The sequence below is a fragment of the Bubalus kerabau genome, chromosome 12 (genome assembly GCF_029407905.1).
Source record: "Bubalus kerabau isolate K-KA32 ecotype Philippines breed swamp buffalo chromosome 12, PCC_UOA_SB_1v2, whole genome shotgun sequence".
Classification (NCBI taxonomy): domain Eukaryota; kingdom Metazoa; phylum Chordata; class Mammalia; order Artiodactyla; family Bovidae; genus Bubalus; species Bubalus kerabau.
Window position 1 is genome coordinate 76,733,661 of NC_073635.1, and position 24,107 is coordinate 76,757,767.

The following is a 24,107-nucleotide window of genomic DNA, read 5'->3' on the forward strand; positions in this document are numbered from 1 at the left end:
TTTCAGGAAATTGTAGATTCCTGTCATCTTCATGTTGTGAGTTTACTATCATGGTAATGTCATTATTTTCACAGGTGTACCCTATGTGACAAACATAGACTCATGCTTAAGCAACCAAGAAGACTAGAGGGACGTAGGCAGGAAAATAGCAATATTATGTAATGACTAAAGATCACTTATCATTATTGATTTTATTTCCCTTCTCAAAATCCACTAAAACAGTATATCCTAAAGGCTGCAAGACTGGAAGATTAGAATTGATTTCTAATGAATATCTAGTCCTTTCATGATCAAATTTAAAGAAATTGAAGCTACACACATGCGTGCAGACACACACGACTTTGGTATAGCAACTCCTGTTACCTAGACCTCTGAATTTCTTTTATAACTGAGACTCCAGGAAGCCAGCCTGCAGGTGAGACATGGGAACCTGACCCGCTCTTCCTGACCTCTGTCAGAGGTGACTTCCTCCCGAGACCTGCACAGCAAGCCACAGCTGGACCATGAATGAGCAGCAGCTGAGGGCTGAGTTTCTGTGGCCTGAATGTGGCTCTGCTGTCCTCCACAGGGCATCTAGCTGGCAGAAGCACAGGGTGCGCCCACGCCAGGAGCTGGAGCTGCTGGAATATTTCACCCTTGGCCAGGCCATCACAGCCTGTGTCTCAATTTTCCTTTCTCAGGTTTAGGAAATACAGACTCCAGAAACTGTCTCTCAGTGACACTTTTGCAGGCCCAGTGACAACTTTTCTGAGCCTCTAGGAATGCCTGCTTTAGAGGGCAAATCTCAGGATTTAACAGGCTCATGCAGGTGAAAAAACCCAGTCACGATGCCACATAAATTACCAAGTGCTCAACCACCAACGTGAGATGATGACTCTGAGCCCCAGGTTCTGCAGCATCACGTCCCCTGGGAAAGTCCACCAGGAGCTGCAGGAGGGTCAACCTGGTAAAATGCAGATTCTGACTCAGGAGTGCTGGGGGAGCCAGAGAGTCTGCATTCCCCCCAAGCTGGCAGGTGACGCCCTTTCTGCTATTGCCCAGGCGGTTTTGAGGGGCCAGAAACTGGGTTATTATTTAATCAGTTGTGCTTCAGGAACATTAAAATCGGATGGGCAGTTTTGCAGATACTCTTACAAAAGTTGTGACCTCTCTGGTCATTTTTATACTTCTCAAATTAGCAATTTTTAAATAAAGAAAATATATGTCAAAAATATTTAAAATGTAGTTTAAGTGCTTGTAATTCTTTGAAAAATGCAACTTTTTAACACTGGCAAGATTCAGAAACACTACAAGTATGATTTGGCTTAGAAAGTGTTGAAGGAAGTATTGAAAATTTTTTAAGATTAAATGAACAGTATGTAAGACTCTTGCAGCACTCAGCTAGGTGAAGAGCCTTTCTCCTATGGCTACGGAGGCACTGGGAAGAAGTCCACCAATAGCCGCTTTGAAAACTACGGAGACAAGTTTGCAGAGAATGATGTAATTGGCTGCTTTGCATGGCTCAGAGGATAAAGCCTTTGCCTGCAATGCACGAGACCCGGGTTCGATCCCTGAGTTGGGAAGATCCCCTGGAGAAGGAAATGGCAACCCACTCCAGTATTCTTGCCTAGAGAATCCCATGGGTGGAGGAGCCTGGTGGGCTACAGTCCATGGGGTCGCAAAGAGTCGGACACGACTGAGCGACTTCACACACACACACACACACGCACACACACACCACTTTATCTTTCTCCGGATATGTGAACCTTAAGGTCTGAGAGACCAAGGGTTGGCAAAGAGTGCAAAATACAAGAACAGAAACAATGAGAAAAAACATCTCCCCACACGGTGACTACACAAACTGAACCTAATATCAAAGCTCATCAAAAAACTAAACACTTATTCACCAGTGAGCTGAGTGTAAAGTAATGTGAGATCAGAAAGTTCAACAGTTTCTCCCTTGCTCTAAGAAACATTAAGAGAACACATGGTGTTTGCAGAATATTTCCTCTGGCTTTGGGATAGACTGGGCTTCCTAAGTGGCTCAGTAGTAAAGAATCTGCCTGCCAATGCAGGGAGAAGCAGGAGATGGGTTCAATCCCTGGTTTGGGAAGATCCCCTGGAGGAGTAAATAGCAACCTACTCCAGTATTCTTGCCTGAAAAATCCCATGGACAGAGGAACTTGGTGAGCTACAGTTCATGGGGTCGCAAAAAGGAGGACACAACTGAGCGACTGAGCACATTTTAACTACAGCTGTGATTTCAAGCCCACAGCCTTGTAGTAATAAAGTTTTCTCAGAAGTCTCCAAATGAAATATTAAATCCTTATCATGAATTCCTTTCACATACATGCCATAACTCTTCATCCAAATAACATGAGGCCCCTGATAGAAGATCTCCAGGGATGTAGAGGGAAGAGGGATTCAGATGAATGGGGGGAACCCAATCCATTTTCAGACTGTTCTGTGTTCGAGGATTTCTCACATTAAACTGAATCTTGTCTTCCTGGAACATCCCTACTTATTCTGCCCTTATAGCTGCACAAGGTGAATCTAATTTCTCTTGATATGACAGCCTTTCAAATACTTGCATGAAATGAATCATATCCTTTCTAGCAACTATTCCTTGGTGCCTCAATGATCCCTCATAAGGCATGGCCTTATGTCTATATTGTCTGCAGTATCTTGACCAGACTCAGAGAGCCAGTCTCAGTTAATGCCTTGTGCCCAAGTCTTGAGTACTTTAGGGTAAAGTAGTATCACCACCTCCCCTCATCCTACATAGCCATTCACAAAGCTACAACCACGGTAAATTCTACAGGCCAGATCACTTCCATCTGTAAGCACAGGTCGATTTTTGGGAACAACTGAACAATATGTGTAAACCATTCTAAGAGTGCATCCCTTCTGACCCAGAAAATTCATGTCTGGGATTACATCCCCAGGAGTCAGTAAGTACCTCAATCTGTTGAATGTGGCATATTTATAAAGTCACTAGTAGAAAACAACCTGAACAAGTCTGAAACAAGTCTGTAATGTATTACGCACAATTTTAATTTTTTTTTCTGTCCATTCTTATTTCTCTACACTGTGTATTACTTGTGTAAAAATGTAAAGTAGAGGGGGGACAAGAAGGAGGAAAAAGAAAGGGGTGATATGGAGGATCAGGGGAAGGGAAGAGAGAAAGGCAGAGAGAAACGGGGGTAGAGAGATAACCCCCCTTGAAGACCATGACATCCAAGAACCAATCAGGGTCTTCCTAACTGCTCTGGTTCACAGTTTTCTGTCTTGTCCATAAGACAGAATATCACAAAAGATGCCATTGAACTTGTCAAAATACAAATTCATAATGATTGTATTTTAAGAATCAAGTCTATACTCTAAGCTGGATTCAGTCACCTTTAGAATTCTGACACCTGACCCACAACTAGAATGCCTCAGCTTAGTTATAACCAAACTGTAACTTAAAACTTTCAAGTTCCTACATCTGGTCTTTGATCTATCTTTGTTAAGCAACAAAAATTAAATATTTATGTATCATAAAATATCAAGGTATATTTTTATTGAGGTATATTTTATTTTTTGTATTTTTATTATTTTTATATATATAAATTTATTTATTTTAATTGGAGGCTAATTACTTTACAATATTGTATTGGTTTTGCCATACATCATCTTTTAGAATTTGAAATAGCTCAACTAGAATGCCATCACCTCCACTAGCTTTGTTCGTAGTGATGCTTCCTAAGGCCCACTTGACTTCACATTCCAGGATGTCTATGAGTGATCACACCATCATGGTTATCTGGGTCATGAAGATCTTTTTTGTATAGTTTTTCTGTGTTTTCTTGCCACCTCTCATGTGAAAGGTGTTATTCTTATTATCCTTTTGGGATTTTAGAGCTTTGAGGGGACATAAAAGATAACCATGCCTAGTCTTCCCAAAGTTTATCCTGGGAAGCATCTGAGATTTAACAGAGGTGCCTTGAAAAATGAAGGAGAAGAAGTAGAGAAAAAGACACCCCATCTGTCTCCCTTACTGCCCATCCATTGCAAACAGAGCCCTTTTCATTCATCTGGATGTTCACCTTAGAGATGGTATTTCAAGAAGGGGGTTCTAAAGCAAACAGAAATATTCAAATCCCTTTGTAGACCAAGCTTCTGATGATGGAGGAGACAAGGTCCCACCTTGCTCAGGATGATGCAATAGTATTAAGCATACCATATTTCATCATGGGGTGGGTGCTACTGCCAAGCCATCCTGAGATTTCCATCCAGCAGAGAGAGGAGACAAGGAACATCATTTTTCAGGGCAATTTCCTCCAATATCATTCACTGCCTCTTATTTTCACTAGGGATAGTGCCCATCTCACCTCCCATCACTCTTGATTGTGTACCCTTATTCTGATAAAATACTCTTTTCTCTCCTCTGTTCACCCACTAAGAAGGTCCTTAAGTCCCCACCCACTCTGTCCAGATCTCAACCTTAGCCCTTTCTTTTCCTGAGACTCTTGATGACAAATATAGCTCCCAGGAATCTGCCACTCACTTAAACTCCTTTAACTTTATCAGACGGGCTTGGAATAACTGCTCCTCTCCCAGGAAACCGCTAGAGCCTTGACCACAGCTAATGGACCAAAGTACCAGGGGATCCTAACCCATGACTAGCCACCAAGTCATTCTGATTTCCCCTCCTGAGAATTATAAGGCCAGGAAAAAGCAGGAAAATAGAGCAGAGTCACCGCACCTAGCAAACGTGAGAGACCAGGAAGCTTGGGCACATGCACGCATCCTGTGGCAGTAGCTCCATTACCCATGAGGACCCCAGTTCCTAGCTCCAGGAAAGTCAGCATTGCTCCAGCTGTGCAAGATGCCCATTTCCTTTCCATCAAGCCCTCTTCCTTTGAACTAACCTAGGTAGATTCTGCCACTAGCAACCCAAAAGCCTTGACTAAAACAGTTACCACAGGTACAACAAAAGACTGCATACTAAAATTAGTTGGGAAAATGAGATGTTTTTGTAAAGTTAAATTTTCAAATTACTACTTAGGAAGAAACTATTAGTGAGAACCTTTCTTGATGAGGACTGCATAGTTTTGTCATCTTAAAAGCTAACAAAAATACATCTTTTCTTGAAACTCAGATCTAAAATTTTGAGCATCAATGGTCTCATTGGGTTTTTCTCTTCTTTTTCCCCCTTTTGGTCTGATTTAATTGTTTTTAAATATTGCAATGTCCTTTGGGGTTAATATTGGTTGCCTAAAATGCACCCCAACCCCCACCTATCCACTATTTTCTTTAAAAAATTTATAACACTGTGCTTTCAGCTGATACATTTTGCTGTTGCCAGCATCTGACTCCACCCTCAATCTTTATGTTTGTAGCTGAGAATCAAGGAGATCCTGAAACCAAGTGGGGCCCAGAAGACGACTTCACAGGCTTTTAGAAAAGCCATAAGCAACTCTCATATTTAAAGACATAGTTTTTCTGACACTTCATTTGATGAGAAACTGTTTCAGTGTCCTTTCAGATTCCACCAGAGACCTGGGTCTATCCTTAGGACATATTATGGTATAATCTATTTAGTGGTTTAACTACTGTCTATGTCTACTAGCCTTGAACTCACATCTAGATTATACACCTTTTGTAAACATGGACCACAGTTCACACACAATCTGTAACAAAAAGGAAACTGCCAGGTGTTAGTGGTCAACTGGCATTTACTAATAATACACCATAAACCCAGTGGCTTTCCAACCGCTTTTGGTTTAAGATGGGAAGACTTCTGTGCTTCTGGACTCTTACACAAAAATAGAAAACATATTAGTAAAATGAGTATTTTAAATCTCACTTACTGAAGTGAGATTGTAAGACATGAAACCCACTCAGTGACCATCTTGGTACGTGTCAATATGTGGAAAAGTTGGAAAGATTAATTCTGATCACTATGGAGTCTACCAATGCTTGTGTCTTCCTTAGATCTCCCAGGGATCTGCTTAAAATATTAATTCTCAAGAGCATGTGTGAGGTCTGAGATTCTGGATTGCTAACAACTCTAGGGTGATGCTGATGTTGCTGGGTCCAGGGACCACACTTTGAGTAGCAAGGAAGAAACTGAACATTTCTGATAATGTTCCTTTGTCACTCATACCTACCCCTGGCAGCTAAAGGATCTTTGTCTTAATTTACCTCTGTGTTTGTTTTTAAAGCATCTAGTATTTGACAGAGATGTTTTGCAGCTGTGTTTTGAGAGATATGCTGTGGCCAACTGCCCTGAACCACCTCTGACTTAACTACAGGAATGGCCGTGCACAGATGAGACTGGAACTGTCTGAAAGTTATTTTTGCTTCATTACCATGTTAAGATTTCTACCCAAGGTGGGAATTTGTACTGGACTAGGCACAATTCCCGCCATGTGCAAAGGAGTGTGGAAGACTGCACATGTTCCAGCTAACCTGGCTGTTCCCAGAAACCTCTGCCCCTTTGCTAGAGCCCCAGTGACATGCCTGCCTCCTATCCCTTAAAGTTCCTCTACTCCCCTCTCCCCTTGGGAAGAAGGTGTGTTTAGAGCATGAGCTCTCCCTTTATTCCTTAATCAATGAATAAAGTTTCTGCTCTACTATACACAACCGGGCTTAAAAAGTAGCATTTGTGATTCCAGGCAAAGAACCCATTCAGGAGTCACTGACCCAATGGGAATTAGCTATACCTTCTGTCTCAAGAATATTTAAATTGATCTTGTCTTATCTACATGTATAACTATAGCCCTTTTAAATTCCATTCTTTACTTTCAGGGGCTAACAACCCCTTGTCTTCTTTTTATTCACACAAATTAAATTAGAATATGGAGAAGGGGATGACAGATGATGAAATGATTGGATGGCATCACCAAATCAATGGACATGAGTTTGAGCAAATTTGGGGAGATGGTGAAGGACAGGGAACCCTGGTGTCCTGCAGTTATGGGGTTGCAAAGAGTCAGACATGAATTAGCAACTAACAATAATAACAGACATTGCTAGGACAGAGATTTTGTTTACTTTATTCACTGCTGTTACCCCAGTGCCTGGACCAATGCCTCACGGGAACACCTCAAATAGAAGGCACTTGAATATTCTGAGTGAATCAATAAAACAAGCTCTTCTGCTCTAAATAAGCGGTTTGTCCTCAAATTCTAGTCTCTATTGATATTTTAAACAATCTCTCTCTCTCTCTTTAAGCTGTTGTTTTCTAACCTGGGGAAATTCATTTCAAAGTAAAGTATCTGGTCCATCATATTGTCACCAACAAAACTCATTAATGATTCTCATGAAATAAAGGTAGAATCTGGGAAATAAGATAAAGTCTAACTCCTTTTTCCCTTTCAGTTTAGTCAAATTTCATGTGCTCATAGAGTACTACGTGCAGAAGCTTTGCACCTAACTCTTCAGATCAGAGTCCCTAGTGGGAAATGGCTTTAAGATGGTGGTGGAGGGCAGGTGCAATGACAAGAAACCTGCAAAGCACCCTTGTTTAGGGCCACCTTTAGGGGAGAGAACAAGAACTTTAGAGTGCAAGCTCGTACCTCTCCATTCTCTGATCAAGGAATAAAGATTTCCTTTACTTCTGAACTGAACTCAGCCTCATTCTGTTGGCACAAGCAACACCAGGTAGAAAGACACATGTTGGGGACTGATTCACCCAGGTTATAGAGACTCAGAAAATTCATATCAACACATCTATGATACACAGCCATTTTACTGGACACACTGGAAACCTCTATTAAATATCTACTACTAAAGATAAGCCAGTAACACCATAGGCAGGGCTGGTGTTAAGTTGATATGAACAGTGATGGCCAACCAGCCTTTGACAGCCTGGGCCCTTCTGATTGGGTACCTACCGCCTGCTCCACTGGATGCTGAATACCTTAAATATTAAAAGAGTTTTAAAAGCTACAGGAATTCTCTCTTACCAAACCATAATTAAAGTAAAACATTTAAAATAACTCCACCTCAAAATTATATTACGTAAATTACTTATGGTTGAATTATTTTATTAACAAATGAACAAATGACTGAAAGAATGAATTGGGACAGATGGTCTAAAAAAAGCATAATCGATTAGGAAAGTCCAGGAATTGAGACCCCCTCATCCCAGGTCTTGTTATGTCCTGTAACTTGGGGCAAGTCACATTGCCTGTTGCTAAATATGGTAGGAGACTGACCTTGAAGGAGTAGACACACCTCACACATGGCCCCAGGGAACACCTCTGCTACAGCCACCATAAATGCTTTGTAACAGGGTGTAATTGACACTTTACTTTTCCTAAGTATCAGAGGCAGGGGTAGGGTACTGGGAAACTAGACCAGATTAGTTCCTTTACCTGTGGATCCCATCCATATGTAACACACACTATCATATAGGAGTTTGGCTAACAGCTCACTCACTGTCAGGAATGGACAGTGGAGAAATTAACAGGCAGAAAAGTCTCTAGGACAGTGACTCTAAAACACTGCACATCTGATGAAAGCTATGGAGCATGTCTGCTAGAAAATGCTCATGGACTCAGCTTCATGATTTCTGAGGATTCCTAAACCATGAACCACAGGAAGTGGGGTGGCCACAGAGAGATGTGGGGCAGGTAAGAATTGCTGATTCTGAGGGAACAGGACACCACCTATCACAGGCTCCTCCTGCTACAAAAATGCACAACTATCTCCAAGAAGGGTATTTTTGCTGGCACAGTGCACCTCAACTATCTTTCAAGGCAAAATTCACAGTCTCCATCTCATATCTCTGGGAGAATTTTAACTGCCAACAGATGAAACCTCTGTCCTGCAGCAGATCTCTGAAACATTAGACAGTGTACAGAAACTACTATCACAAAAATCCTCTGAAGTCCTTACAACCTATTTTGGCTTTCTTTTTCACATAATTATTTCCAAGTAAGTTCTGCAGGATGATAGAATCATTGGATTTCAGAGCTTCAGGCCTCTTAGATATGACTGAGGTCAAGACTCACTTCCTGCCTGCCTAACAACTACTAGCAGCCAGGTGTTAATGAAGTAAGTGCTCTCTATCTTCACTCAGAACTCTTAACCAAGAACTATATATTTCTTCATCTCCCTCAATACCGCTATATAACCCAGCCAGCAATTTACTGCATTTAAATGATTCATTTATTAATGCTAATGGGCAGTATTTATAGGAGAGCTGTATTTGTTCTGTTGTGTACATTATGCCTTTAACAGCTTTAAAATATAATTGAGAGTTTATAAGAACATGGCATCCGGTCCCACCACTTCATGGGAAATAGATGGGGAAACAGTGGAAACAGTGTCAGACTTTATTTTTCTGGGATCCAAAATCACTACAGATGGTGACTGCAGCTATGACATTAAAAGACGCTTACTCCTTGGAAGGAAAGTTATGACCAACCTAGATAGCATATTCAAAAGTAGAGACATTACTTTGCCAACAAAGGTCCTCTAGTCAAGGCTATGGTTTTTCCTGTGGGTATGTATGGATGTGAGAAATGGACTGTGGAGAAGGCTGAGCGCCGAAGAATTGATGCTTTTGAACTGTGGTGTTGGAGAAGACTCTTGAGAGTCCCTTGGACTGCAAGGAGATCCAACCAGTCCATTCTGAAGGAGATCAGCCCTCGGATTTCTTTGGAAGGAATGATGCTGAAGCTGAAACTCCAGTACTTTGGCCACCTCATGCGAAGAGTTGACTCATTGGAAAAGACTCTGATGCTGGGAGGGATTGGGGGCAGGAAGAGAAGGGGACGACAGAGGATGAGATGGCTGGATGGCATCAATGATTCGATGGACGTGAGTCTGAGTGAACTCCGGGAGTTGGTGATGGACAGGGAGGCCTGGCATGCTGCGATTCATGGGGTCGCAAAGAGTTGGACACGACTGAGCGACTGATTTGATCTGATCTGATAAGAACTAACCAAGAATCCTATTTTTGTCCCAGGCTGTTTTAACCATATTTTACCAAAGGAGAAGTTCCTAAGTATGAGAATGCCCATCTAATAGAAATGTAGAAGAGCTGCCTGAAATTAGCTGGAGTGAACAAGCACTAAATGTTCTAAAAACATTCTGTAAATAACATTTGAAGGCTTGAAAATCTAAAATTTAGTTCAGTTCAGTTCAGTTGCTCAGTCATGTCCAACTCTTTGCAACCCCGGGAGGTGCAGCTCATCAGGCCTCCCTGTCCAAGACCAACTTGCAGAGCCTACCCAAACTCATATCCATTGAGTTGGTGATGCCATCCAGCCATCTCATCCTCTGTCGTCCTCTTCTCCTCCTGCCTTCAATCTTTCCCTGCATCACGGTCTTTTCAAATGAGTCAGCTCTTTGCATCAGGTGGCCAAAGTATTGTAGTTTCAGCTCCAACATCAGACCTTCCAAAGAACACCCAGGAATAATCTTCTTTAGGATGTACTGGTTGGATCTCTTGGAGTCCAAGGGATTCTCAAGAGTCTTCTCCAATACCACAGTTAAAAAGCATCAGTTCTTCGGTGCTCAGCTTTCTTTATAGTCCAACTCTCACATCCATACATGACCACTGGAGAAACCATAGCCTTCACTAGACGGACCTTTGTTGGCAAAGTAATGTCTCTGCTTTTTACTATGCTTTCTAGGTTGGTCATAACTTTCCCTCCAAGGAGGAAGCATCTTTTAATTTCCTGGCTGTGGTCACCATCTGCAGTGATTTTGGATCCCAAAAAGATAAAGTCTGACACTGTTTCCACTGTCTCGCCATCTATTTACCATGAAGTGATGGGACCAGATGCCATGATCTTAGTTTTCTGAATGTTGAGCTTTAAGCCAACTTTTTCATTCTCCTCTTTTACTTTCATCAAGAGGAACTTTAGTTCTTCTTCACTTTCTGCCATAAGGGTGGTATCATCAGCATATCTGAGGTTATTTATATTTCTCTTGGCAATCTTGATTCCAGCTTGAGCTTCATCCAGCCCAGCGTTTACCTTAGGTCAACTTCAACTTTCACTTGTGAAATTTGGCATTTTCCATGATATTTGAAAAAGGTGAATACATAGAAGCTCTCCATTTTTACCAGGTAAAGAATTTTCTAAAAAATAGTTAAGTGCCCACTACTAATAACTACATCCACTTCCCTGGAATAACTACAATGTTCCATTTAAACAGAACCAACTTTATAAAATTTCCCACTCTCTTTCCTTAATTATACAATAGATTTCTGTAATAAACTTTGCCATATCATATTCAAACAAAAATAAACCAGATGCTCGGTGTTTATATGCAAAATTAAGCTCTCCCTGTGAAACCAAATTAAAACGAGCTCAGATGGACAACGTAGACGGAATGGACAAATTCTTAGAAAAGTACAACTTTCCGAAACTCGACCAGGAAGAAATAGAAAATCTTAACAGACCCATCACAAGCACAGAAATTGAAACTGTAATCAGAAATCTTCCAGCAAACAAAAGCCCAGGTCCAGACGGCTTCACAGCTGAATTCTACCAAAAAATTAGAGAAGAGCTAACACCTATCCTGCTCAAACTCTTCCAGAAAATTGCAGAGGAAGGTAAACTTCCAAACTCATTCTATGAGGCCATGATCACCCTAATACCAAAACCTGACAAAGATTCCACAAAAAAAGAAAACTATAGGCCAATATCACCGATGAACACAGATGAAAAAATCCTTAACAAAATTCTAGCAATCAGAATCCAACAACACATTAAAAAGATCATACACCATGACCAAGTGGGCTTTATCCCAGGGATGCAAAGATTCATCAATATCCACAAATCAATCAATGTAATACACCACATCAACAAATTGAAAAATAAAAGCCATATGATTATCTCAATAGATGCAGAGGAAGCCTTTGACAAAATTCAACATCCATTTATGATAAAAACTCTACAGAAAGCAGGAATAGAAGGAAAATACCTCAACATAATAAAAGTTATGTATGACAAACCCACAGCAAACATTATCCTCAACGGTGGAAAATTGAAAGCATTTCCCCTAAAGTCAGGAACAAGACAAGGGTGCCCACTTTCACCACTACAATTCAACATAGTTTTGGAAGTTTTGGCCACAGCAATCAGAGCAGAAAAAGAAATAAAAGGAATCCAAATTGGAAAAGAAGAAATAAAATTCTCACTGAGTTTGTACATGACATGATCCTGTACTTAGAAAGCCCTAAAGACTTCAACAGAAAATTACTAGAGCTAAGCAATGAATATAGTAAAGTTGTAGGATACAAAACCAACACACAGAAATCCCTTGCATTCCTATACACTAATGATGAGAAAATAGAAAGAGAAATTAAGGAAACAATCCCATTCACCATCACAATGAAAAGAATAAAATACTTAGGACTATATCTACCTAAAGAAACTAAAGACCTATATATAGAAAACTATAAAACACCAGTGAAAGAAATCAAAGAGGACACTAATAGATGGAGAAATATACCATGTTCATGGATCAGAAGAATCAATATAGTGAAAATGAGTACACTACCCAAAGCAATTTTTGGATTCAGTGCAATCCCTATCAAGCTACCAACGGTATTTTTGACAGAGCTAGAACAAATAATTTCACAATTTGTATGGAAATACAAAAAACTTCGAATAGCCAAAGCAATCTTGAGAATGAAGAATGGAACTGGAGGAATCAACCTGCCTGACTTCAGGTTCTACTACAAAGCCACAGTCATCAAGACAGTATGGTACTGGCACAAAGACACACATATAGACCAATGGAACAAAATAGAAAGCCCAGAGATAAACCCACGCACCTATGGACACATTATCTTTGACAAAGGAGGCAAAAATATACAATGGCGAAAAGACAATCTCTTTAACAAGTGGTGCTGGGAAAACTGGTCAACCACTTGTAAAAGAATGAAACTGGAACACTTTCTAACACCATACACAAAAATAAACTCAAAATGGATTAAAGATCTAAACATAAGACCAGAAACTATAAAACTCTTAGAGGAGAACATAGGCAAAACACTCTCCGACATACATCACAGCAGGATCCTCTATGACCCACCTCCCAGAATATTGGAAATAAAAGCAAAAATAAACAAATGGGATAAAATTAAAATTAAAAGCTTCTGCACAACAAAAGAAACTATAAGCAAGGTGAAAAGACAGCCTTCAGAATGGGAGAAAATAATAGCAAATGAAGCAACTGACAAACAACTAATCTCAAAAATATACAAGCAACTCCTGCAGCTCAATTCCAGAAAAACAAACGACCCAATCAAAAAATGGGCCAAAGAACTAAATAGACATTTCTCCAAAGAAGACATACAGATGACTAACAAACACATGAAAAGATGCTCAACATCACTCATTATCAGAGAAATGCAAATCAAAACCACTATGAGGTACCATTTCATGCCAGTCAGAATGGCTGAGATCCAAAACTCTACAAGCAATAAATGCTTAAGAGGATGTGAAGAAAAGGGAACCCTTTTACACTGTTGGTGGGAATGCAAACTAGTACAGCCACTGTGGAGAACAGTGTGGAGATGCCTTAAAAAACTGGAACTAGAACTGCCATACAACCCAGCAATCCCCCTGCTGGGCATACACACCAAGGAAACCAGAATTGAAAGAGACACGTGTACCCCAATGTTCATAGCAGCACTGTTTATAATAGCCAGGACATGGAAGCAACCTAGATGTCCATCAGCAGATGAATGGATAAGAAAGCTGTGGTACATATACACAATGGAGTATTCAGATCAGATCAGTCGCTCAGTCGTGTCCGACTCTTTGCGACCCCATGAATCGCAGCACGCCAGGCCTCTCTGTCCATCACCAACTCCCGGAGTTCACTCAGACTCACGTCCATCGAATCATTGATGCCACCCAGCCATCTCATCCTCTGTCTTCCCCTTCTCCTCCTGCCCCCAATCCCTCCCAGCATCAGAGTCTTTTCCAATGAGTCAACTCTTCGCATGAGGTGGCCAAAGTACTGGAGTTTCAGCTTCAGCATCATTCCTTCCAAAGAAATCCCAGGGCTGATCTCCTTCAGAATGGACTGGTTGGATCTCCTTGCAGTCCAAGGGACTCTCAAGAGTCTTCTCCAACACCACAGTTCAAAAGCATCAATTCTTCGGTGCTCAGCCTTCTTCACAGTCCAACTCTCACATCCATACATGGAGTATTACTCAGCCATTAAAAAGAATACATTTGAATCAGTTCTAATGAGATGGATGAAACTGGAGCCGATTATACAGAGTGAAGTAATCCAGAAAGAAAAACACCAATACAGTATACTAATGCATATATATGGAATTTAGAAAGATGGTAACGATAACCCTGTATGCGAGCCAGCAAAAGAGACACAGATGTATAGAACAGTCTTTTGGACTCTGTGGGAGAGGGAGAGGGTGGGATGATTTGGGAGAATGGCATTGAAACATGTATAATATCATATAAGAAACAAATCGCCAGTCCAGTTTTGATGCAGGATACAGAATGCTTGGGGCTGGTGCACTGGGATGACCCAGAGGGATGGTATCGGGAGGGAGGTGGGAGGGGGTTTCAGGATTCGGAACACGTGTATACTCATGGCGGATTCATGTTGATGTATGGCAAAACCAATACAATATTGTAAAGTAATTAGCCCCTAATTAAAATAAATAAATTTAAAAAAATAAAACGAGCTCAGGAATGAAGTCAAGCCCTGACAAAAACAAAAACAAGCAAAGTGAAAGCAATCTGCAGATTTTGTTTTGTGACTTGTTAGTCTTACTCACTTATCTGTTTTTCTCTTGCATCTGGGAAAACACACATATCCTTCCCCACTCTCAACCTTTTTATCAAGTTATCATATTCATTCAGTTTTGTAGGAAAAAGAGAGATTTTAAAATCTCTAAAATTTCATCAGGTCACTTAGTCCAAAAAACAAGTTAAGTCAGCTATTTGCCAGACATTGCTTTAAATGCTTTACATACATTAATTCTCTTGATTTTCACACACACAAAAATGTTTCAGATTATTATTGTACTTTCATCCCTACTGTACAGAGAGTTGAGGGAGATAGAGGTTAAATTGCTTGACAAAGGCTGTCTGTCAGCATCTGGGCTGGGATTCACATTCAGAAGAGCTCACACCAAAGTCTATTTTTCTGAGCACAGGGCACCACAGATCTCAAATTACACAGTGGTTCAAAACCACTATTGAAAAATAAAAGAAATCCATTCCGTTTACTCTGGGTAAAGTCAATGATCAATCTTTTTGTTGGGCAATTTTCAAACTTTAAATTTCACATCTCTTTAATGGAATCTAATAATATGGAGCTTATACTTGTGTGATGATCTAACACAAAAGAGGTCTACACACACACACACACACAGCTATCCCACATAGTGCTGCTTAAGATAACTGTGCTTCAATCAATATCTTGACTGTGCCAGTGAAGTGACTGGCAAAGTTATTCTGCAGCTCTGTTCCAGCAGAACTGAAACATCACAACATCTCCACCTACATCCCAACTCCCTGTCCATTAATAGTTTAAAACTGCTTACTGGTGACAACCAAAGTTGTCTATCTTATATCAAACAACAACAACAACAAAAAATGGATATAAGAACTAAGGGGAGAGAAAATAAAGCTATATATATTTTTTAATACTTAATGTTTATCTAAAATATATAAGCTATTCACTGTTTTACCTAATATTACAAACCTCAACCTCACCTTAAAAAAATTTAGCAACTTGGATATAACAGGAACCAAGAGATGATGGCTAGCTTGAAGGCTAGCTCAATTAGGTATGAAACTCCTATACTGTCTCCTTTGTGAAAGATGTGAGTGGTTAGAGCATTTGGCACCGAGTGAAATTAAACTTTCTTCATTCAAATTTTAGAACTTCCTAATGTAGGAGTGTGGAGAAGGCAATGGCACCCCACTCCAGTACTCTTGCCTGGAAAATCCCATGGACTGAGGAGCCTGGTGGGCTGCGGTCCTTGGGGTCGCTAAGAGTCAGACATGACTGAGCGACTTCACTTTCATTTTTCACTTTCATGCATTGGAGAAGGAAATGGCAACCCACTCCAGTGTTCTTGCCTGGAGAATCCCAGGGACAGTGGAGTCTGGTGGGCTGCCATCTATGGGGTCGTACAGAGTCGGACACGACTGAAGCAACTTAGCAGCAGCAGCAGCAATGTAGGAGTGAAATCTACTCACCTTGTATAAAGATTTAACAATTGATTAATAAACAAGAGCTCATCTGATTGTAGCTTATCTGATAAATCTATGATTAGCTGGATTACACAGGTGTCACCTTTTATTTCCCTGGATATTTCTGTCAATAAATATCTATTTAATTTTGAATCAAGGAAGAACAATTTTCTAATAATACAAATTATTCATCATCTTAAAATCAGCATTTATTTTTCTTCCATTGATAGAGCTATGCCAAGACTAACATTTAAAAGTTGATACCAATAATAAATATTTCTGCCTACTCTATCACCCATTGGTGGAATGGATTAAGCCATAGTCGATAATCTTTTCACTTTTATGCTAAATAAAAAGGAGAATATAGGAAAGATTTATACTAGGATGAGGCATAATTTTAAAATGTTATTCATAGGATCATTTTATTATCCAAAAATAAAGACTAATAAATTTATAGTTCTCCCAAGGGAAGGAAATTTTATGAGCCCAGGCATGCTGACACCAACAGAAGAAAAAAAAAAAATTCTAAAAATAATGGCTACATATAAGAAAGAAAGAAATTTCCTTCTTAATTTCTTTTTCTAAATTTTTTATTGAAGGATAATTGCTTTACAGAATTTTGTGGTTTTCTGTCATACATTAACAAGAATCAGTCATCAGTTCAGTTCAGATCAGTTGCTCAGTCGAGTCTGACTCTGCGACCCCATGAATCGCAGCACACCAGGCCTCCCTGTCCATCACCAACTCCAGAGTTCACTCAGACTCACGTCCATCGAGTCAGTGATGCCATCCAGCCATCTCATCCTCTGGCTTCCCCTTCTCCTCCTGCCCCCAATCCCTCCCAGCATCAGAGTTTTTACCAATGAGTCAACACTTCGCATGAGGGGGCCAAAGTACTGGAGTTTCAGCTTCAGCATCATTCCCTCCAAAGAAATCCCAGCACTGATCTCCTTCAGAATGGACTGGTTGGATCTCCTTGCAATCCAAGGGATTCTCAAGAGTCTTCTCCAACACCACAATTCAAAAGCATCAATTCTTTGGGGCTCAGCTTTCTTCACAGTCCAACTCTCACATCCATACATGACCACAGAAAAAACCATAGCCTTGACTAGACGGACCTTTGTTGGCAAGGTAATGTCTCTACTTTTGAATATGCTATCTAGGTTGGCCATAACTTTCCTTCCAATGAGTAAGCGTCTTTTAATTTCATGGCTACCGTCACAATCTGTAGTGATTTTGGAGCCCAAAAAAATAAAGTCTGACACTGTTTCCCCATCTATTTCCCATGAAGTGACGGGACCAGATGCCATGATCTTCGTTTTCTGAATGTTGAGCTTTAAGCCAACTTTTTCACTCTCCTCTTTCACTTTCATCAAGAGGCTTTTTAGTTCCTCTTCACTTTCTGCCATAAGGGTGGTGTCTTCTGCATATCTGAGGTTATTGATGTTTCTCCTGGCAATCTTGAAGAAGCTTGTGCTTCTTCCAGTCCAGCATTTCTCATGATGTACTCTGATTATAAGTTAAATAAGCAGGGTGACAATATACAGCCTTGACGTACTCCTTTTCCTATTTGGAACCAGTCTCTTGTTCCATGTCCAGTTCTAACTGTTGCTTCCTGACCTGCATACAGGTTTCTCAAGAGGCAGGTCAGGTGGTCTGGTATTCCCATCTCTTTCAGAATTTTCCACAGTTTAGTGTGATCCACACAGTCAAAGGCTTTGGCATAGTCAATAAAGCAGAAATCGATGCTTTTCTGGAACTCACTTGCTTTCTCGATGATCCAGCGGATGTTGGCAATTTGATCTCTGGTTCCTCTGCCTTTTCTAAAACCAGCTTGAACATCTGGAAGTTCACGGTTCACATGGTGCTGAAGCCTAGCTTAGAGAATTTTGAGCATTACATTGCTAGAGTGTGAGATGAGTGCAATGTGTGGTAGTTTGAGCATTCTTTGGCATTGCCTTTCTTTGGGATTGGAATGAAAACTGACCTTTTTGAGTCCTGTGGCCACTGCTGAGTTTTCCAAATTTGCTGGCATATTGAGTGCAGCACTTTCACAGCATCATCTTTCAGGATTTGAAATAGCTCAACTGGAATTCCATCACCTCCACTAGCTTTGTTCGTAGTGATGCTTTCTAAGGCCCACTTGACTTTACATTCCAGGATGTCTGGCTCTAGGTAAGTGATCACACCATCGTGATTATCTGTGTCGTGAAGATCTTTTTTGGACAGTTCTTTGTATTCTTGCCACATCTTCTTAATATCTTCTGCTTCTGTTAGGTCCATACCATTCCTGCGCTTTATTGAGACCATCTTTGCACGAAATATTCCCTTGGTATTTCTAATTTTCTTGAAGAGATCTCTAGTCTTTCTCATTCTGTTGTTTTCCTCTATTTCTTTGCATTGATTGCTGAGGAAGGCTTTCTTATCTCTCCTTGCTATTCTTTGGAACTCTGCGTTCAGATGCTTATATCTTTCCTTTCCTCCTTTGCTTTTCACTTCTCTTCTTTTCACAACTATTTGTAAGGCTTCCCCAGGCAGCCATTTTGCTTTTTTGCATTTCTTTTCCATGGGGATGGTCTTGATCCCTGTCTCCTGTACAATGTCACAAACCTCCATCCATAGTTCATCAGGCACTCTATCTATCAGATCTAGGCCCTTAAATCTATTTCTCACTTCCACTGTATAATCATAAGGGATTTGATTTAGGTCATACCTGAATGGTCTAATCGTTTTCCCTACTTTCTTCAATTTCAGTTTGAATTTGGCAATAAGGAGTTCATGATCTGAGCCACAGTCAGCTCCTGGTCTTGTGCTTGCTGACTGTATAGAGCTTCTCCATCTTTGGCTGCAAAGAATATAATCAATCTGATTTAGGTGTTGACCATCTGGTGATGTCCATGTGTAGAGTCTTCTCTTGTGTTCTTGGAAGAGGGTGTTTGCTATGACCAGTGTATTTTCTTGGCAAAACTCTATTAGTCTTTGCCCTGCTTCATTCTGTATCCAAGGCCAAATTTGCCTGTTACTCCAGGTGTTTCTTGACTTCCTAGTTTTCCATTTTATTCCTCTATAATGAAAAGAACATCTTTTTTGGGTGTTAGTTCTAAAAGGTCTTAGAAGTCTTCATACCACCATTCAACTTCAGCTTCTTCAGCATTACTGGTTGGGGCATAGGCTTGGATTGCTGTGATATTGAATGGTTTGCATCAGAAATGAACAAAGATCATTCTGTCGTTTTTGAGATTGCATCCAAGTACTGCATTTCAGACTCTTTTGTTGACCATGATGGCTACTCCATTTCTTCTAAGGGATTTCTGCCCGCAGTAGTAGATATAATGGTCATCTGAGTTAAATTCACCCATTCCAGTCCATTTTAGCTCGCTGATTCCTAGAATGTCGACGTTCACTCTTGCCATCTCCTGTTTGACCACTTCCAATTTGCCTTGATTCATGGACCTGACATTCCAGGTTCCTATGCAATATTGCTCTTTACAGCATTGGACCTTGCTTCTATCACCAGTCACATCCACAACTGGGTATTCTTTTTGCTTTGGCTCCATCCCTTCATTCTTTCTGGAGTTATTTCTCCACTGATCTCCAGTAGCATATTGGGCACCTACTGACCTGCAGAGTTCCTCTTTCAGTATCCTATCATTTTGCCTTTTCATACTGTTCATGGGGTTCTCAAGGCAAGAATACTGAAGTGGTTTGCCATTCCCTTCTCCAGTGGACCACATTATGTCAGACCTCTCCACCATGCCCGCCCTTCTTGGGTGGCCCCAGGGGCATGGCTTAGTTTCATTGAAGTAGACAAGGCTGTGGTCCTAGTGTGATTAGATTGACTAGTGTTTTGTGATTATGGTTTCAGTGTGTCTGCCCTCTGATGCCCTTTTGCAACACCTACCATCTTACTTGGGTTTCTCTCACCTTGGACGTGGGTTATCAAGGCTGCTCCAGCAAAGCTCAGCCACTGCTCCTTACCTTGGACGAGGGGTATCTCCTCACTGCCACCGCTCCTGACCTTGAACTTGAATAGTTCCTCTAGGCCCTCCTGTGCCCACGCAGCCACCGCTCCTTTGACGTGGGGCTGCTCCTCCCAGCTGCCGCCTCTGGCCTCAGGCGGGGGTAGCTCCTCTGGACTGCTCCTGCGCTGTCACAGCCTGGCACTCTTGGCCGCTGCCCTTGACCTTGGACGCTTCGTAGCTCCTCTGGGCTGCCTCCCCTGACCTCGGACGCCAGGTAGCTCCTCTCAGCCGTGCTCTGTGTGCCGTCGCAGCCGCCCAGAATCAGTCACAGGTATACCCAAGTCCCCTCCCTCCCAAACCTCCATCCCATCTGCCTTCCCATCCCACTCTTCAGCCTGTCGCAGAGCACCAGTTTGAGTTCCCTGAGTCATACAGCAAATTTCCATTGGCTATCTATTTTACATATGGTATTGTAAATTTCCATGTTATGCTCTCCATACATCCCCCCTTCTCCCTGCTCCCCTCCCTCCATGTCCATAGGTCTGTTCTCTATGTCTCTTCCTCCTTAATTTCTTTCTAAATATTTAAAGGTAATAAGAAGATTAATCTATGATCCTAAGAACTTCTCAAAGCTAAATCTATGGAATTTTTTATTGCGAGAAAACACATATAAGGACAAATCCAGATGTACTCTGGTATCTGTTCAAACATCTTTGTGTAGAAAAGAAAGAAATGAATACCTTGTTTTCCTTACCACATGCTCAAAAAGTATACATTTTCATTACATGCCCCAATCAGAGTGAAGATAAGATCTGTCACTGAACCAAAAGAACACTTCTAGAAACATCCACTTGAAGTTCAAAGAGAAATCGCTAATTATTGACTGAACCCAAAATTAGGGACTTCAACTGAAAATCACCCAGGGCAGACACTCTGGTTATTCTGTTGCCAAGTCATATCTGATTCTTCATGACCCCATGGACTGCAGCATGCCAGCCTTCCCTGTTCCTTACCATCTCTCGGGGTTTTCCCAAGTTCATGTCCATTGAATCAGTGTTGCCATCCAACCGTCTCATCCTCTCTTGCCCTCTTCTCCTTCTACTGATATAGTAACAATATGCCACTCGGTAGCACTACTTTCTCCCAACAGTAGACCCAAAGGCAGGACTTTCCCATCATGAGTAGCATGACTGTATTTGGAATAATGCCTGGATAAAGATTCCTATACATGTAACAAGTCTAAAATAGACTTTCCAGGTGTTCAAGAGGTTGAACTAGTTCCCCATATGATACAATCTATGAAAATGCAAATTCCAAAAAGAAATGAAAAGAAAATATTTCCAGAACAGAGAACTTGATTTCATAATAGCTTTCCACATAACTACATTATTTTAATAAACTTCCACTCAAAGTGTACTTTGGACATTATCATCTTTATTCTAGATACTAGAGTTTTCCCTAAATAAGAGGGAAATTTCTAACAGATTAATCCTGGTTACCAAGAATGAAAAGAACATTCAACAGATCATAATTGATTTCATTACTTATGGAGAAAACATCATTGCTTACATTTCACCTACTGTCAAAGCATTGTAACACACTTCTACAAAGCCTGAAGAGAAGTGTGTGTAGATATTTGTAAAAAGCAACATTAGAAGTGCTGGCTTCCCTCTTCTTTTCCTAACACATTTTCAGAGATGACCTCTAGCATCTAGACAGTCTCTGATAGGTCAGGAGAACATTTCAGTATCGCTAAGAGTCTGTTTAGAAATTGGAATGCATTTGCTGTAAGCTTAGAGATGATGATCTTAAATAAAGAATCACTTACTTTATTTCCTAAATTCCTCTGACTCCCACTGATGTGATTTCATTTTGAAAACAATTCATCTTAAAGTTCCAGGAGAACAGTTTTTGTAAAATTTTCTGAAGCTGAGGGCAACCTTTACATAACATACTATGAAAAAGATCTGCAGCATAGGGCTATGCTTGTCAGTGTGTATGTGGTGCATATCTATGAATTGAGATCTCCAATTGACAGCTGTATTAAAATGTGAATCTGTATCTTTTCTATATGGAATCACAGAATATTGACACCATTTAATTTAAACAAACAACCCACTGTCAGCAATTTTTTAAAAATTATTAACATGTGTAAATGCCTTGATAGACAGGGACTGACAGAGTTTCAGTCAAGATGGCAGAGTAGAAGGGTGTGCACTCATCTCCTGCAAGAGCACCAAAATTACCACTAGCTGTTGAACTCTGATTGACAGGGGGATGCTGGAACCCACCAAAAAAAGATACCCCATGTCCAAAGACAAAGAAGAAGCTGCACCAAGATGGTAGGAGGGGCGCAATCACAATAAAATCAAATCCCATACCAGTTGGGTGGGTGACCCACAAATTGGAGAACAATAATACCAAAGAAGTTTCCCACTGTGTAAAGGTTCTGAACCCCACATCAGGCTTTCCAGCCTGGGAATCCAACAAAGGGACTGGTAATTCCCAGGGAATCTGACCTTGAAGACCAGCAGGACTTTATTATATCCACAGGACTAGGAGAACCAAAGACTTCAGTCTTGAAGGACACAAGCTAACCTTTGTGCACACAAAGATCCAGAGGAAAGGAGTAGTGATCCCACAGGAGACTGAACCAAAACTACCTGCTACTGTTGGGTCGTTTCCTGAGGAGATGTGAGTCAGCAGGGGCTTACCACAGGGACGGGGCACTGGCAGCAGCAGCCTGGAAAGGTCTCCCTTGGCATAAGCCCTCTTGGAAGTGGCCATTAACCCTACCAAAGACCCAAGGATTGGGTCGCTTCTGACCAAACAACTAACAAGGAGGGTGCACAACCCCACCCATCAGCAGATAATTGGATTAAAGCTTTACTAAGCAAGGTCCTGCCAACCAGAACAAGACCTAGTTTTTCCCACCACCAATCCCTCCCATCAGGAAGCTTACACAAGTCTCTTAGCCTCATCCATCAGAGGGCAGACAGAAGAAGCAAAAATAATTACAGTTCCACAGTGGCTAAAACAAAAACCACATTATAGAAAGTCAATCAGCATGAAAATGTAGAAAGTTATGTCCCAAATGAAGGGACAAGATCAAACCCCAGAAAAACAACTAAATGAAGTGGAGATAGGAAACCTTCCAGAAAAAGAATTCAGAATAATGATACAGAAGATGATTCAGGATCTCAGGAAAAGAATGGAGGCAAAGATTTAAAAGATGCAAGAAATGTTTACCAAAGACCTAAAAAACTAAAGAAGAAACAAACAGAGATGAATAATATAAGAGAAGGAATCTATAGCAGAATAACTGAGACAGAAGAACAGATAAATGACCTAGAGGACAGAATGGTGGAAATCACTGCCACAGAACAGAATATAGAAAAAGAATGAAAAGAAATGAAGCCAGCCTAAGAGACCTCTGAGACAACATTAAACACACCAACATTCACAATATAGGGGTTCCAGAATGAGACAAGAGAGAGAAAGGACCTGAAAATAATATTTGAAGAGATAATAGCTGAAAACTCCTCTAAGATGAAAAATGAAATAGTCAACCAAATCTGGGAAGCACACAGAGTCCCAGGTGGGATAAACCCAAGGAGGAACACACTGAGACACAGAATAAACAAACTGACAAAAATTAAAGACAAAAATAAAATATTAAAAACAATAAGGCAAAAAAATGACAAATTACTTATAAGTGAACTCCCATCAGAAGACATTAAGAAGAGGTGGCAAGAATACACAGAACTGTACAAAAAAGATCTTTATGACCCAGATAATCACAATGGTGTGATCATTCACCTAGAGCCAGACATCCTGGAATGTGGTCAACGGGGCCATAGCAAGCATATGAATAAAGCTAGTGGAGGTGATGGAACTCCAGTCGAGCTATTTCAAACACTAAAAGATGATGCTATGAAAGTGCTGCACTCAATATGCCAGCAAATTTGGAAAG

At 40.8% G+C, this 24,107-nt stretch overlaps 1 protein-coding gene across 5 annotated transcripts in view; it reads right to left on the minus strand.

The window, feature by feature from the left end:
- LOC129624675 (ATP-binding cassette sub-family C member 4-like) overlaps positions 1–24,107 on the minus strand; it is a 222,340-nt gene that overhangs the window by 91,718 nt on the left and 106,515 nt on the right. The window lies entirely within an intron of this gene.